We start from the raw sequence: 13,555 nt of genomic DNA, 5'->3' as shown, positions 1-13,555 counted from the left end.
CAGAACTGGGGATTGAACTCAGTCCCTTGCACTTGCCAGGGAAGCACTTATTCTACTGAGCCATCTCCCTGGCCCCTTAGTGCTGATTCTTAAACCTTCGTTGTAGCCCAACCTCTATTGTACTGACTGTAGTTTTGCTTTTCTGCTCTTACCGGTGTGATGTATTTTCAGTACATATGATAAAAATGTGTTATGTATTGTACGCTCACTTATAGACTTTGCCATAGCAATAGAAAGGATTTTAACAAAAATGAGTTCTCTGTCTTCAGAGGCTGCAGGGTTGGTTAGAGACGTAAACATGACCACAGAAGCGTGAAGTGTAGGATGCTGGGCTTTGAGGAGCTGCCGTGCTTTGGGAAGTGGAGGGGAGACACCACATTTGCCTGCAGTGTCTACACTGTGTGACAACAAGAACCATTTCTTGTGTGCATTATTAAAGTCTGTTTCTGTTTTACATACTGTGTGGCATGTGCTCCATAGCATTTCTGGGGAGGGCAGGGGTGACTTTTTTTTTTTTTTGTGGAACCGGAGATTGAACTCAGGCCCTTGCACTTACCAGGGAAGCACTTATTCCACTGAGCCATCTCCCCGGCCCCTAAGGGCGACTTGTTGAAATCGTCTGTGCTCATTGCTTCCACTTCCTTGCCTGCCTCCTTTAATTCCATCTGCCTACTCCACATAGCCTCACAGCCTTACTTCCATCTGGTTGTAGCCCTTTCTGTAGGATGTCATGGTGGGGGAGTCTGCCCACTGACAGGAGACCTATTCAGGTGAGGAAAATAAGAATTATTTCTTCTTTAATGGAAAAATAACGCTGCTTTTCAATGATGTAGCCACTAGCCACCTGTGGCTATTAAATGAGTTAAAAATTCAGTCTCTCAGTTATTCATGCCATGGCTCAAGTGGTCAGTAGATACATTTGGAATGCTAGCATTCAGGAGACTGGGGCAGAAGGATTGCTGTGAGTTCAAGACCAGGCTTAACTACATAGTGAGACTGTCTCAAAAGAAAAAAGCTACATTGGATAGTGGCTTCTATGTTAGATATATAGAATGCCATTGTTTTTTTTTTTGTTTGTTTGTTTTGTTTTTTTTCAGACTTAATTCATTTTATTTTTGCATAAAAACCTTTTATGTTGTAGCTACTGCTGGAGCTTGAGTCCTCTGGACAGAGACTCTGGTGTGGGTTTTCACAAGATGGTCGGTGAATTCCTGATAGGGAGACCTGGTGAACACAGTCTCTTTCCAGAGGTCAGGGGTCAGATAGCTGTAGGTCTTGGAGATGGCATCAAAGGTGGCCTTAGCAAAGTTGCCCAGAGTAGCAGTGCAGCCCCTAGCAGAAGTGTAGCAGTCATCAGTACCAGCCATCAGCAGCAGCTTCTTGGACACAGGGGCTGAGACAATGACAGTGTCCCTGGGGGCAGGGATCAGACTCACCAACACAGAGCCACAGCTGCCCGTCATCTTGCAAGGAACAGTGTGGGGCTTGCCAATCTTGTTTCCCCAGTAGCCTCTCCTCACGGGGACAATGGAGAGATTCGCCAGGATAATGGCCCCACGAATGGCAGTGGCTACTTCCTTGGAACACTTTACACCCAGGCCAACATGACCATTGTAGCCCCCAATGGCGACAAATGCCTTGAACCTGGTCCGCTGGCCAGCACGAGTTTGCTTCTGCACAGGCATGATCTTCAGAACTTCATGCTTGAGAGATGTGCCCAGGAAAAAGTCAATAATCTCGGACTCCTTGATGGGTAAGGAAAAAAGGTAAATTTCCTCCAGGGACTTGGTCTTCATGTCTTTGACCAGACGGCCCAGCTTGGTGACCGGAATCCACTCTTTGTCCTCGGCCTTACCGCCGCGAGCCCCGCGGCCTCGAAGGCCACTGCCAAAGCCTCCACGGAAGCCAAGCCGCCGAGGCCTCCCATGCCTGGGCCCCCGGGGCCTCCGGCCCCTCCCGCTGCACCGGCGACATCCGCCATTTGCTGTTTCCCTGAAAAAGAAGCTAGAATGCCATTGTTGAAGTTCTGCTGGGTAGTGTAATTACGGATCGTTCATTGACAACATTTTTTTAAACAAGCTTCTATAGAATTATGGAAACCTCAGTTAATGTAGTGAAGTGTTTTAAATGATCTTCAACCTTCACTTCAAAAGATTATCCTTAGCTGGGTATGGTTACCCATGCCCGTAATTCCAGCAATCTGGGAGGCTGATGCAGGAGGATCAGAAGTTCAAATCCAGCCTGGGCAATATGGTTACTTACTGAGATCTTGTCTCAAAATAAAAAGGAATGGGGTAATTGCTTACCACAAAGGCCATGGGCTCAATCTCAAGTACCAGAAATCAAAAGAGACTGAAAAATATAATCCTGAACATGAGCCTTTAGGGATTAAAAATTATCCTCAGTGTTATAGCCTGTGCAATTGATTCCAATTTTGTAACTCTGTATGCTTCCACTGTAACTTTATTAACTGTTATAACCTGACATATGCGCCACCATCTTGTTCTGTATGCGCCATTCTAAATGCTACAACTTTCTACTGTGCCCATTCTCTACTGGAGAACCTGCAGTTGGGCCTTTCTCACGCTGCCCTTTTGTGCGCACCTGAATCTATTTTCGGTCCAATGCTCTGATCTCGCCCTCGTTCCCAGCTACAAACTGTACCCACCACTGCACCTGTTATTGTTCATTAGAAACAGGTAATTTTTTCAACTGTAGCCCCAAGATAAACCCTTGAGGTCAGCTTTTATGGTTTATTGGCTTAAATACCCACTCCATTTTGTAACCAGAATGGGCATTGTATTATACGTTTCTGTACATGTCCACTGTAACTTTATTAATGAGGATTGTTTGGTATAAGCTGACAACTTCAACTCCATCTTGATGGCTCAAGCCATTCATCGGACCTCTGAACACAGTTTGTTAATGTTCAAACCATTCCTTTGTTCTAAACCACAGTGTGTCAAAGGTTGAGATCTGAACTATTTTTACCCCAGAGCACTCCACACAATATGTTCTGTGATCAGCACCAAACCATAAATTGTAATTATTTATTCCTAAGATTGTATGTAATCTATTTTCCTGAAAGTGGATGCTGACCCCTGTGCTGCATTCCCTTGCACTCAAATCATAAGACCTCCCCTTTGCGGTTTTCAGCCTTAAAAACCCTTGTCTCTCCCCTCCTGGGCGCGCACCTCAGCATCTTGCCGAGGTGTCTGCCGCTGGGTACCAGCTAAAATAAAGCGCTTCTTTAACTTTTGGACTTGCCTCATTGTCATCTGATTTTTGAGTTACAACACTCAGTAAAGAGGCTATGGCATTAACTGTAATTATTTAATTATTAATAGTCTATGTTATCCTTTAGCTGGACAACTCATTGCAGCTAGGGAAAAGCAACCAAAATACAAAGAAAGGCCCAAATGACATGAAACACTAATATTACCTACTAAAAAGAACATTTACATGGTTTCCTATTAAGTTTTGTAATAATTTCTTAAATTATTACAAATTATTAAAAGGCACTAGGGAGATAGTTCAGCAGTCTAAGCACCTATCCAGCAAGCACAAGGACCCAGGCTCAATCCTTAGTGCCACAGTGCCAGCCAGCAAAACTGGGTGTGGTGGCACAGGCCTGTAATCCCAGCACTAGGAAGGCTGAGACGGGAAGATCACTATGAGCCTGAGCTGCGTAGTGAGACCCTGTACCAAAAAAAAAAAAAAAAGATTTAAAATTTAAAAATATAAAGATGACCAAATATTTTAAACTACAAATAACTATCCATTAGTGTAGCTGCTTCTGCATCTTTGATAAATTTACAGCAGTGGTTCTTAAGCAGGCATGGCTTAGCTTACAGGAAACATTTGGTAGTGCCTGGAGATACCTGGGTAGTTATGAATAGATAGAGGCCAAGGATGCTCCAAAATATCCTGCATGCTCAGGACCCCAAAAGGTAAATAACAGTGAGGCCGAGAAACAAACTGATTAATGGTGATTTCATATACGTTTGGATCATGTTTTGGTGAAGTTAGAATTCCCCATTAGGAATTTGCTGAAGTACTTGGGAGATTGAGGCAGAAGGATTATGAGTTCAAGGCCAACCTGGATAAAAGAGGACTGAGCACGAGGCCCTGGGTTTAATACTTAGTACCACAAAAAGGAAAGGAAACTTACTAAAGCAAGGTCAATAACAGTAATTAAACTTATATTAATTGTGTCATACTCTCTTATAAGAACTTTATATACATTAATTAATTTAATCCTTATAAAACTCGTCCTATTATCGTTAACTCTATAGCTAAAGAAATGTAGATACTGAGGTAAAGTAACCTGCTCATATACATTAAACCACGCACCTCCTCCCATTCATATGTCACAGGTCTAATCCCAGTGCGGTTATATTTGGAAGTGTTGGTGCCCTTAGAAGAAAGAAGGCCCTGGAATGTACTTTGGTGGTGGAAACCTAGCCTAGCATTTGTGAGGCCCTGGGTTCGATCCCCAGCATCAGAGACACAGAGATAGAGCCAGAGGCAGAGGCTATCTCTTCATGCTTCCAACCGAGAAAGCCACACGAGGACAAAGCAGGAAAGTACCCATTTGCAACCCACGGACCAAGTCCTCACTGATACTGATCCTGACAGCACTTTGATCGTAGACTTCCCAGAATGCACACGTAAATTTCTGTTCCAGCCATCCAGCCTGTGGTAATGTTATGGCAGTGCAAGCTGACTAATCCCTGCCTAAGGTTATGAAACTAGGGAATGGGAAGCAGGATGTGAACTCAGGCAGTCTGGCTCTAGAACTGTTGCAGTTTGTGTCTCGTTGTCCCCACCAAAGCCTCAAGCAGTCATAGGGTGGACTTCTAGAGTTTGTGATTGACTCATGATCCACTGGGATTATGGGTGTGAGTGCTGCAGGGATTATGGGTGTGAGTATGACACCCAGCCTGGGGCGGAGAGCCTGAATGCACCCTAAGGGAGCCAGACTGCTCTCTGTAGCCACTGCTGCCACTCCTCCTCCCCTTGCTCTGTGCTCTTTGCCACTGCCCTGAGAGGTTCTCTGTGCCGTGTGCCGCTCTGCCGTGGAGCCAGCTGAGTATGGACTGAAACCTCCAGTGACTGTGAGCTAACTAAACCTTGCATTCTTTCATTTTGGGTGCTGGGTATTTGTCCCAGCAATGAAAGAAGAGTAACTGAGACAAGAACACATGTTCTTTGCACTGGCTCATACTGCCTTCTCAGAATATATTTCCCTCCAAAATTTTTCCTGGAGTTTGTTCGCAGATTTCAATTTTTAGTTCTGAAAAGCTACATACAAATTTCATTTATATATGTATTTGAGAGTTATACATATCCTGTTTTCAACTACTACTGGCCAAACCATTTCATTATGTTCTATAAAATTTGCATTAGCTTTGCATTTTTATATTAAAAATAAATGAGATCATTAACTTATACTCAGAAAAGGCTTATGTGGCTCCCGGTTCTGGAAGGTCCAATCCAAGATCTTAAAGTGCCATGACTTTAGGCTTCTAGTGAGACACCAGATGACGAGGGCAGAAGCAAACCAAGATTCAAAGAGACCTGACTGGGCTAGGGCCCCACACTCCCCTTCTGGGGGTCGCCCCAGGGACTCCAGACCTCCCAGAAGGCCCTGTCTCCTAAAAGCCCTGAACCCGCCAGCAGCACCCCCTGGGAAACAGGCCCTTAACATGTGGAGCTTCGGATGACGTTCAACATTCAAACCACAGCACCATCTTACTGTCTTCTAATATATGGCTGTCATAGCTGATCGAAAAGCAAATGTTCATTCACAGAAAAGGAAGTTTGTATTTATTTAAAAATAATAAATATAAAGATATCATTGGTATATTAAAATGTCTCTTTTTTCATAAATGCTAAATATTGGAGCAGGATATTCCTAGCATTTACCAATGCCCCTGACAACCCCCAGTGCTAGGGATGGAAGCCAAGGCCTTGCTAGGCAAGTGTTTGGTCACTGAGCTACATTCCCAACCCAATCAATGTTTTAAAATCTGGTTCCTAAAGTAGATAATATGGTGAAAATGTTAACCCTGTCTGCTTATGGAGTATAAAAACGTCTCAGTAACTAGTATGTCCTTGGTCAAGCCAGGCTCCGTAGAGAATGGTGCACAGCATAAATGGTTACTTTCATGTTTGATGTGGCATCTTCTTTTAAAATGCTAGAGTACACTGACAGTGCACTCAGTAGCCCGTATCAGAAAGCCTAACTACACAGACTTAAACAGACAGGGGCTTTGTTGTCTCACACCAGGGACAGGAAGAGTCCAGGGCTGGCCCATCCAGTCAGCGGTGCCATCTGGAACCAGGCTCTCTGCCTCCTGCTCCTGACATCATCAGCACGAGGGCTTGTTCCTGTACCATCTCCCTCATGGTCCGCACATGACCGCTGGATTTTCAAGCAAGCATCATATTCACATCCTTGGGGTGAGGTGAAAAGCAAGATTTTTTTTTAAACCAGTGCTTTGACTCTGACTCAGGCCAGCAGTCTCCTCAGCATCCTTAGTATACCTCATGGACTGGAATTATGTAACACGGCCACTTCTAGATGCAAAGGAAAGTATACTGGCTTATAAAGAGCCTTTTATTTTTTAAAGAACTCTTTAAAATATACGCATCTCCATTGTGATGTAAATTTGGATATTATTTGACTTGAATAAATAATGTCTTAAAATACAATTCCATATAGAAAAAGTATGCTGTTAATAGGCTGTTAATCATGTTAGGTATTTCCCCAAATTCTAATTATATGCAGAGGTTCTAGAATAACTGTTGCTTGTAGTTTGAAACTTTAAAGTAGCCCATGGAGCCTTTTACAATAAAATCGTTGATTCTACAATTGTCCTGATCAATTCAACTGTTTGGAAAGATCCAAATTTACTACTCTTGCCCAGCTGCCTTCCATCATTCCTGCCACAGGGTGTGTACAACATCTAGCTTCTGTATTACAGAGTACTGCCCAATGGGTCCTGTCCTTAGTAAGCTAAAGAGCTGAGGTGGGGAAGAAGAAATAGCTCATGGAAGACATGCAATTAAGCAGTTAACACCTGAAAGGTGCCTATCTTTCCTCATCAGAAATTCAAATTCGGGGTCAGCATGGTGGCATACCCTGGTGATCCCAGTAGTTGGGAGGCTGAGGCAGTAGGATCATCTGTAAGTTCAAGGCCTGCATGGGCTGCGTGGTGAATTCAAGGACCTGAACTGCATAGTGAGAACTTGTCTGAGAGAGAGAGACAGAGACAGAGACAGAGAGACAGAGACAGAGACAGAGACAGAAAGGAAAGAGAAAGAAAAACTCAAAGTCCTGGATTTGATCCCCAGCAATGTAAGAAAATCAAAGTCATGATAAAATATCAATATACAGCTCCTTAGAAAAGCTCAAATTTAAGAGGCAATGCTAAGTCTTGGAGAGGATGTAAAGATGTAGAGTTGGAACTCTGACTTATTGCTGGTATGAATGAAACATAGAATAGCCACTTTGGAAGACAGGTAGTTTTTGCTTGTGTTTACTTAGTGTTTGTTTTGGTGGTCTTGGAAATTGAAACCCAGGTTTTCCCATTGAACTACATCCCCAGACATTTTAAAAAAAATTTTATTCTGAGATTGGGTCTCTCCAAGTAGCCAAGTTTCCTGGGCTGGCTAGAACTTGCAATCTTCCTGCCTCAACTTGCCAGAGTTCTGACATTACAGGTGCGTGTCACCATTACTGGCTATAAAGTGTATTTTCTTTAAAGGTAAATATACATTTACACAGTGATCAGCCAATTCCATTCTTAGGTATTTCCCCAAGAACAATGAAAATGACTTATTAAAGAATATTGGGTCCAAGGAGATGGCTTAGTAGAATAAGCACTTCCCTGGCAAACACAAGGGCCTGAGTTCAATCCCCAGTTCCGCCAAAAAAAAAAAGAATATTCACAATTGGTTTTTCTCATGTTCATATTTATAATAATCCCAGGGGCTGGGGAGATGGCTCAGTAGAATAAGCGCTTGCCTGGCAAGCTCAAGGGCCTAAATTCAATCCCTGGTTCTGCAAAAAAAAAAAAAAAAAAAAAAAAAGAAAAAAAAAAGAAATCTTAAAAAATAAATAAATAAATAAAAATAATTCCAGATTGGAAACAACCCAGATGTGCCCATCAGCAGATGAAAAGTAACATATTCATGAAATGGACTATTACTCATCAGTGTTTGTTTGTTTTTTTTGTTTTTTTTTTAAAGGAACAAAATAATCCAGGCATATAAGTATTTTATTTTGAGTTTGTTTGTTTATTTATTTATTTATTTATTTTTTTTTTTTTTGCGGAACCAGGGATTGAACTCAGATCCTTTTGCTTGCCAGACAAGTGCTTATTCCACTGAGCTATCTCTCCGGCCTATTTTGAGTTTTTTAAAACAGAGGCTTGATAGGTAGTCCAGACTGGCCTTGAACTCACTATGTAGCCCACACTGGCATCAAACAACAATCCTCCTGCTTCAGCCTCCCAAATGTTGGGGTTACAGGAATGCACCACCACACTGGGCCCTATGAATCTATTTGTATGAGGCTCAGGAGCAGACCAAGCAAATCTAACTTTGTTTTGTTTTGTTTTGTTTTTGGTACTGGGAATCAAACTCAGGACACCTTGCACTTGCCAGGGAGGTGCTTGTGCCATGGAGCTATATCTCTGGCTCTAAGCAAATCTATAGGGATAAATATGAGAAGAATGATTGCTAAGTGAGCGGAAAAGGCTCAAGGAGACCTTCAGATTTTGGTGGAAATTTTCTACGTATTGATTTGAGTGATGGTTACATGATTACAGATACATGTCACAGTTCATCAGACTACACTTAAGAGCTCTGTATCTTACTCTGTGTGAGCTAAGCAATATTTTCTAAAAAGGAGAAATGGCTATTTAGGCCACGACTAACACCCTTTTACATTTGCTACTAAATGGAAATACAAGGAAATGCATGGTGTTCCATTTGCCTTATTGCTCAACTCTTCAAGAATGCACTCAAATCAAAATAATTGTGTTTCTCCTCTTGTTCTGATCCCCTGTAAAAGTAATCTGAGAAGGCGCCTTGGAGTTCATTAAACTCACTACACTTTCCAGAAGTTTATCAAAATGCAGAAGATATACATGGAAAAAGTGATTTTTTTTTTTTTTTTAGGGAAATGTTTTGTTCATGCTATATGTCTTCTAGAACATTTTTCAGGGGTTTTTAAGTATACAAAATGTTGGAGCCTCCCCAATTATAAGACTGAAATCTTGTTGTAGCCTGAAATTCTTCCCCTGAACTTTGATCTCCCATCTAACAACATGCTTAGCTCTTCTCAAGGGTAAAACATACTACTTGGTCTTTCTCATACCTTCAAGGGCCCTAGGCCTGTGGCCTGGGTTTCCGTGGAATGGACCATCCAGCCTGAGTGTATTCACCTGACCTGAGCCGAGCAGGCCAACTCCTGCCACGGCCCACAACCAGCTCTGGGTCCTTCAGATAGAAGCAGAGGACAGGTCTATCTGTCCCCTACCCTCAGGTCTCACAGTCACCACCTATGCAAACAGCTGCCCCTGGCTCCCCAGCAAGCAGCCCCCTCAGCCCGTCCTCCGGGGCAGATGGGACCCCAGCCTCCTCCTAAGCCTGCCCTGCATCAGCTCCGGGATCCTGCAACGCCCAGGGCCTGGCCACCACCTCTGTTTCGAGTCCAGCCATCACATCCTGTCCCTCATCCCCGGCTGGGAAACCTGGTTCTTCAGGTCACCCCATTTCTCTTTCATTCCAAGTTGTTGTTGGCGGTCCCTTTCATTCCTCCCTCTCCCTCCCATCTCTGACTTGTGAAACTCTTCCTCTGCCCTCCATCATCCTCCTCCTCCTTTTTCACTTTCTTCTCACGGAAACCAGGGTCTCCCGTTGAGGGCTCTGGTGCTTCTGCACAACCCTCCCGCTCCCCTCAGGCCACCAGACCTGGCAGTGAGCCGACTTCACCCTTTGCTGTTTTTCTTGGTCCCTCTTTCCTCCACACACCGGCTTTCAACCTCGTGCTGCCACTCACCGGGTCCCCTTGTGGCCCTTGCTTCCTCCACGGGCCGCCCCCCAACCCCACCCCCACAACTCACAGATGCTGCTCCTAGTTCCAGCTTCTCAGGTCCCTGACCTCTTGGCCTCCAGGGAGGACCCTGTGCCCTTCACCCCACTGTGGCTGCTGCTCACTCCAAGTCCTCCCCTTGAGCAAAACTCCGAGGAGCAGCTGCCACTGGCTGCCTCTGGTTCATTCCCTCGCAGTTGCTGTCACACTGACGCCAACACGCTCGTCCAGCACTCCATGGAAACTGCTCTTTTTGGCCGCAGAAGGATTCTAAGTTGCTAAACTGCTTGGTGAGTTTTCAGTCCTGACTTGACCTGTCAGCAGCGTTTGCCCAATTATTCCTTTTCCTTGACACCCTCCCTTGCTGTGACTCCGAGGAGCCGCCCTCCCCAATCCCCCATCACTCTTTTTTTTTTTTTTTAATTTATTTGTGTGTGTGTGTGTGTGTGTGTGTGTGTGTGTGGCCAGCTCAGCCCACCAGGGGGCGGGCTGGCTGGCATGTGGTGCTGGGGGATTGAACCGCGGTCCAACAAGCTTTGCTAAGCTTGTTCTAAGTAGGTGCTTTAGACCACTGAGCCATCTCACCAGCCCTCCCCATCACTCTTGTCTCCTGGATCATACCCAGTTCCCTGGCTCTACAGTGCTATTTATGAGGTATGAGCAGACTACATGGTGAATGTTTCAGTTGAAAAATGTATTATAGTGAAAGACACATGGCCATTAATCCTCCTCAGAATATTCAAACATGCTTATCTCATCATTCTTGGCATTTTTTGTTTTCTGTTTTTTGTTTTTTGAGACAAGGTCTCTCTATGTAGTTCAGCCTGGTATTGAACTCACTATATAGCATAGGCTGACCTCAAACTCATGGCAGTTCTCCTGCCTCAGCCTCCTGAGTGCTGGGATTGCTGGTGGCCCCATCACACCTGGCCCTTGCCACTTTTTGAAGCAGTCCTGGAAGTCTTCCTTCCTGAATGCTTTCATAAGACATAACCAAAAATAAGGTAAATGCTGCTGCCAATGGAAAGGCGGGCTTGTAAAATCATAACCATGTCTTTATCTACTTTATTCACCGGATTTGGCACCATGAGAGCTCCTCGTGCCCAAAGTCAAAATGATCATGGGAAGTGAACATTTTTAATCAACTCAGGCCATCAGGGCAGCCACAGCAGTGACGTAGGAGCTCTTCCAGAAGTGCCACAAAATGTACAGGAATGAGGAGATACATGTGGTCAAAGTGAAGAGAAGAATTCTAAGAGGAATTAGTAACAACATATCTTAAAGAGCTGAGCATGCCAGAGGGCTTTAGTGGCTATGACATAGTTCTTAATTCTATTGTCCATCAAATTTCCTCTTGTACATCAAAGTTACTACTTATAGTGCTTTGTCAGGCATGAGGTGGTTAAGTGTCAGAATGGAGGAGTGCATTTTCTTTAATTTGCACATGGCAAAACTCTGGCCTTCTATTATGACCCCTGCTTTCATCACATTTGCTGTTACCAAATGATTCTGATGTTACTGGTTATTAAATTGGGAGTTAAGATATCTTCTCAATGACTCCTCCCCCTACACCTCTGGGGTACATGTAGCTGGAACCTACATGCTTTATTTATTAATGTTTTCTTGTAATTCCTTCATTCCCTCAGTTCTCAATTATTTCTGTTCTCCACTGAATGTGAAAAAAAGTAGAAAAAAAATTGGAAGCAAACTTACCGAAATCTGTAGTAAACATGTAATGCTCTTCCATTCCAGAATACAAAGTGTTTTATGGCCTAGTAAAATTAACTTGGACCATACTTCTTTCTTCCTTATAACCACAAGACATTTTTCCAAGCGATTTCCATATCTGCCACACAAATCAAGTATATGTTCTGTGGAATTAATTTTGTTTTTTATTTGCTAATATACTATTATTTGATCTCCTCTAATAAAATCCCTTACTTTCCATAAACTAGAGATTTGTTTAATAGAAGTATAAAATCGCACTGTGTGAATGCGTGTAGTTCATTCTCTCTTGTGAATCTGTCATAACTCATTTCCAGCCTGAATCACTACCAGAAGTATCTTTTATTCCTCCAAATATACCCATTTCTTTCTGCTCTCAGCTATTGTGGCTTCTTAGAAGAATATCCTCCGTTATGGAGCCATCAGTGAACAGTGTCTTGTTTGGAGCAGAAGATGTGTATGTTTTCACCAGGTCATAGGTCGTCTCAAATTTCAACACTTTAGAAAGTAATTTATGGCAGAAACAAGAAGCTTTAAGCTGAGACCATTTCACCCCCATTAAAGCATATCTATCTCCTAGGATAATTAGCCTCAAAATGCAAATTTTCCCACCATTTATTCTTCTTTTTCTTTCTTTCTTTTTTTTTTTTTTTTTTTTGGGCAGAACCAAGGATTGAACTCAGGCCCTTGTGCTTGCCAGGGAAGCGCTTATTCCACTGAGCCATCTCCCCGGCCCCCCATCATTTATTCTTGGCATGCCTCATGAGGAGGTTAGGCTTCCTGTGAATGAAAAGATTTTTCCCTTTGGATGCATAGTAGTTGTTTCAGCATTAACTGGAAGAGAGCCAAACTCAGTGCTTTTTTTATACTGTAATGCTGTGTGAGATTTGTAACTTAAAAGCTACCATCTTAATGGGAAACTTTCCAAAAATCATTTTTAAACAGTGATATATATATATATATATATATATATATATATATCACTGGATTGGAGAGTAGGACCCCAAATTCCTGACCCCGACATGGGACCCCAAGTTCTTAATCCAAGTCTTGCACTTACCTTTTTTCTGGTCTCATTTTTTATCATGTACAGTAAAAGCTTACATGTGGTCCACAATATGATTACAAGCATGACATTAACTCTGTCTGGGCTGGGGAGATAGCTTGGCAGCATAGGTGCCTGCATGGCAAGTGCAAGGACCAGGGTTTGATCCCCAGTACTGCATGCCATACTGGGCCCCTGCGCTGAGCTGGCCACCAAAACCCGACATGGTAGAGTACACCTGTAATCCCAGTGCTGGAGAGGCTGAGACAGGAGGATCACTATGAGTCTGAGCTGCGTAACAAGATCCTGCAGTAACAACAACAACAATCAATCAATCAATCAATCAATCTAACTTTGTCTGTGACTGTTGGATGATGTTGGGGTTAATTAGAAAACACTTAGTTTTAAATTGACATTTTCTGAAAATCTTGAAGTTCATGGCTTCCTCCTCCTGCTCACACTGGATTTGGTGCCTGCCTCTACCATGGCCGTCACCCTCATACTGGCTCACACTGGAGCAGGGTTACTACTTTAACTTGAGCTCCCAAATGTTGAGGCCTCCTTGCAGCCAGACCACCCTCCTTCTCTGGTTCTATGGCTCCAGGGCTGCCCTTCACCCCCGGCCAGGCCCTCACCTGTGCTCTGAGCCTGCTCCTGCTCTCTTCTTGGAACATGGGTTT

The sequence above is a fragment of the Octodon degus genome, unplaced genomic scaffold (assembly GCF_000260255.1).
Source record: "Octodon degus isolate 3935 unplaced genomic scaffold, OctDeg1.0 scaffold00028, whole genome shotgun sequence".
In the NCBI taxonomy this organism is placed as follows: Eukaryota; Metazoa; Chordata; class Mammalia; order Rodentia; family Octodontidae; genus Octodon; species Octodon degus.
Note: the sequence above shows the minus strand (reverse complement) of the source record.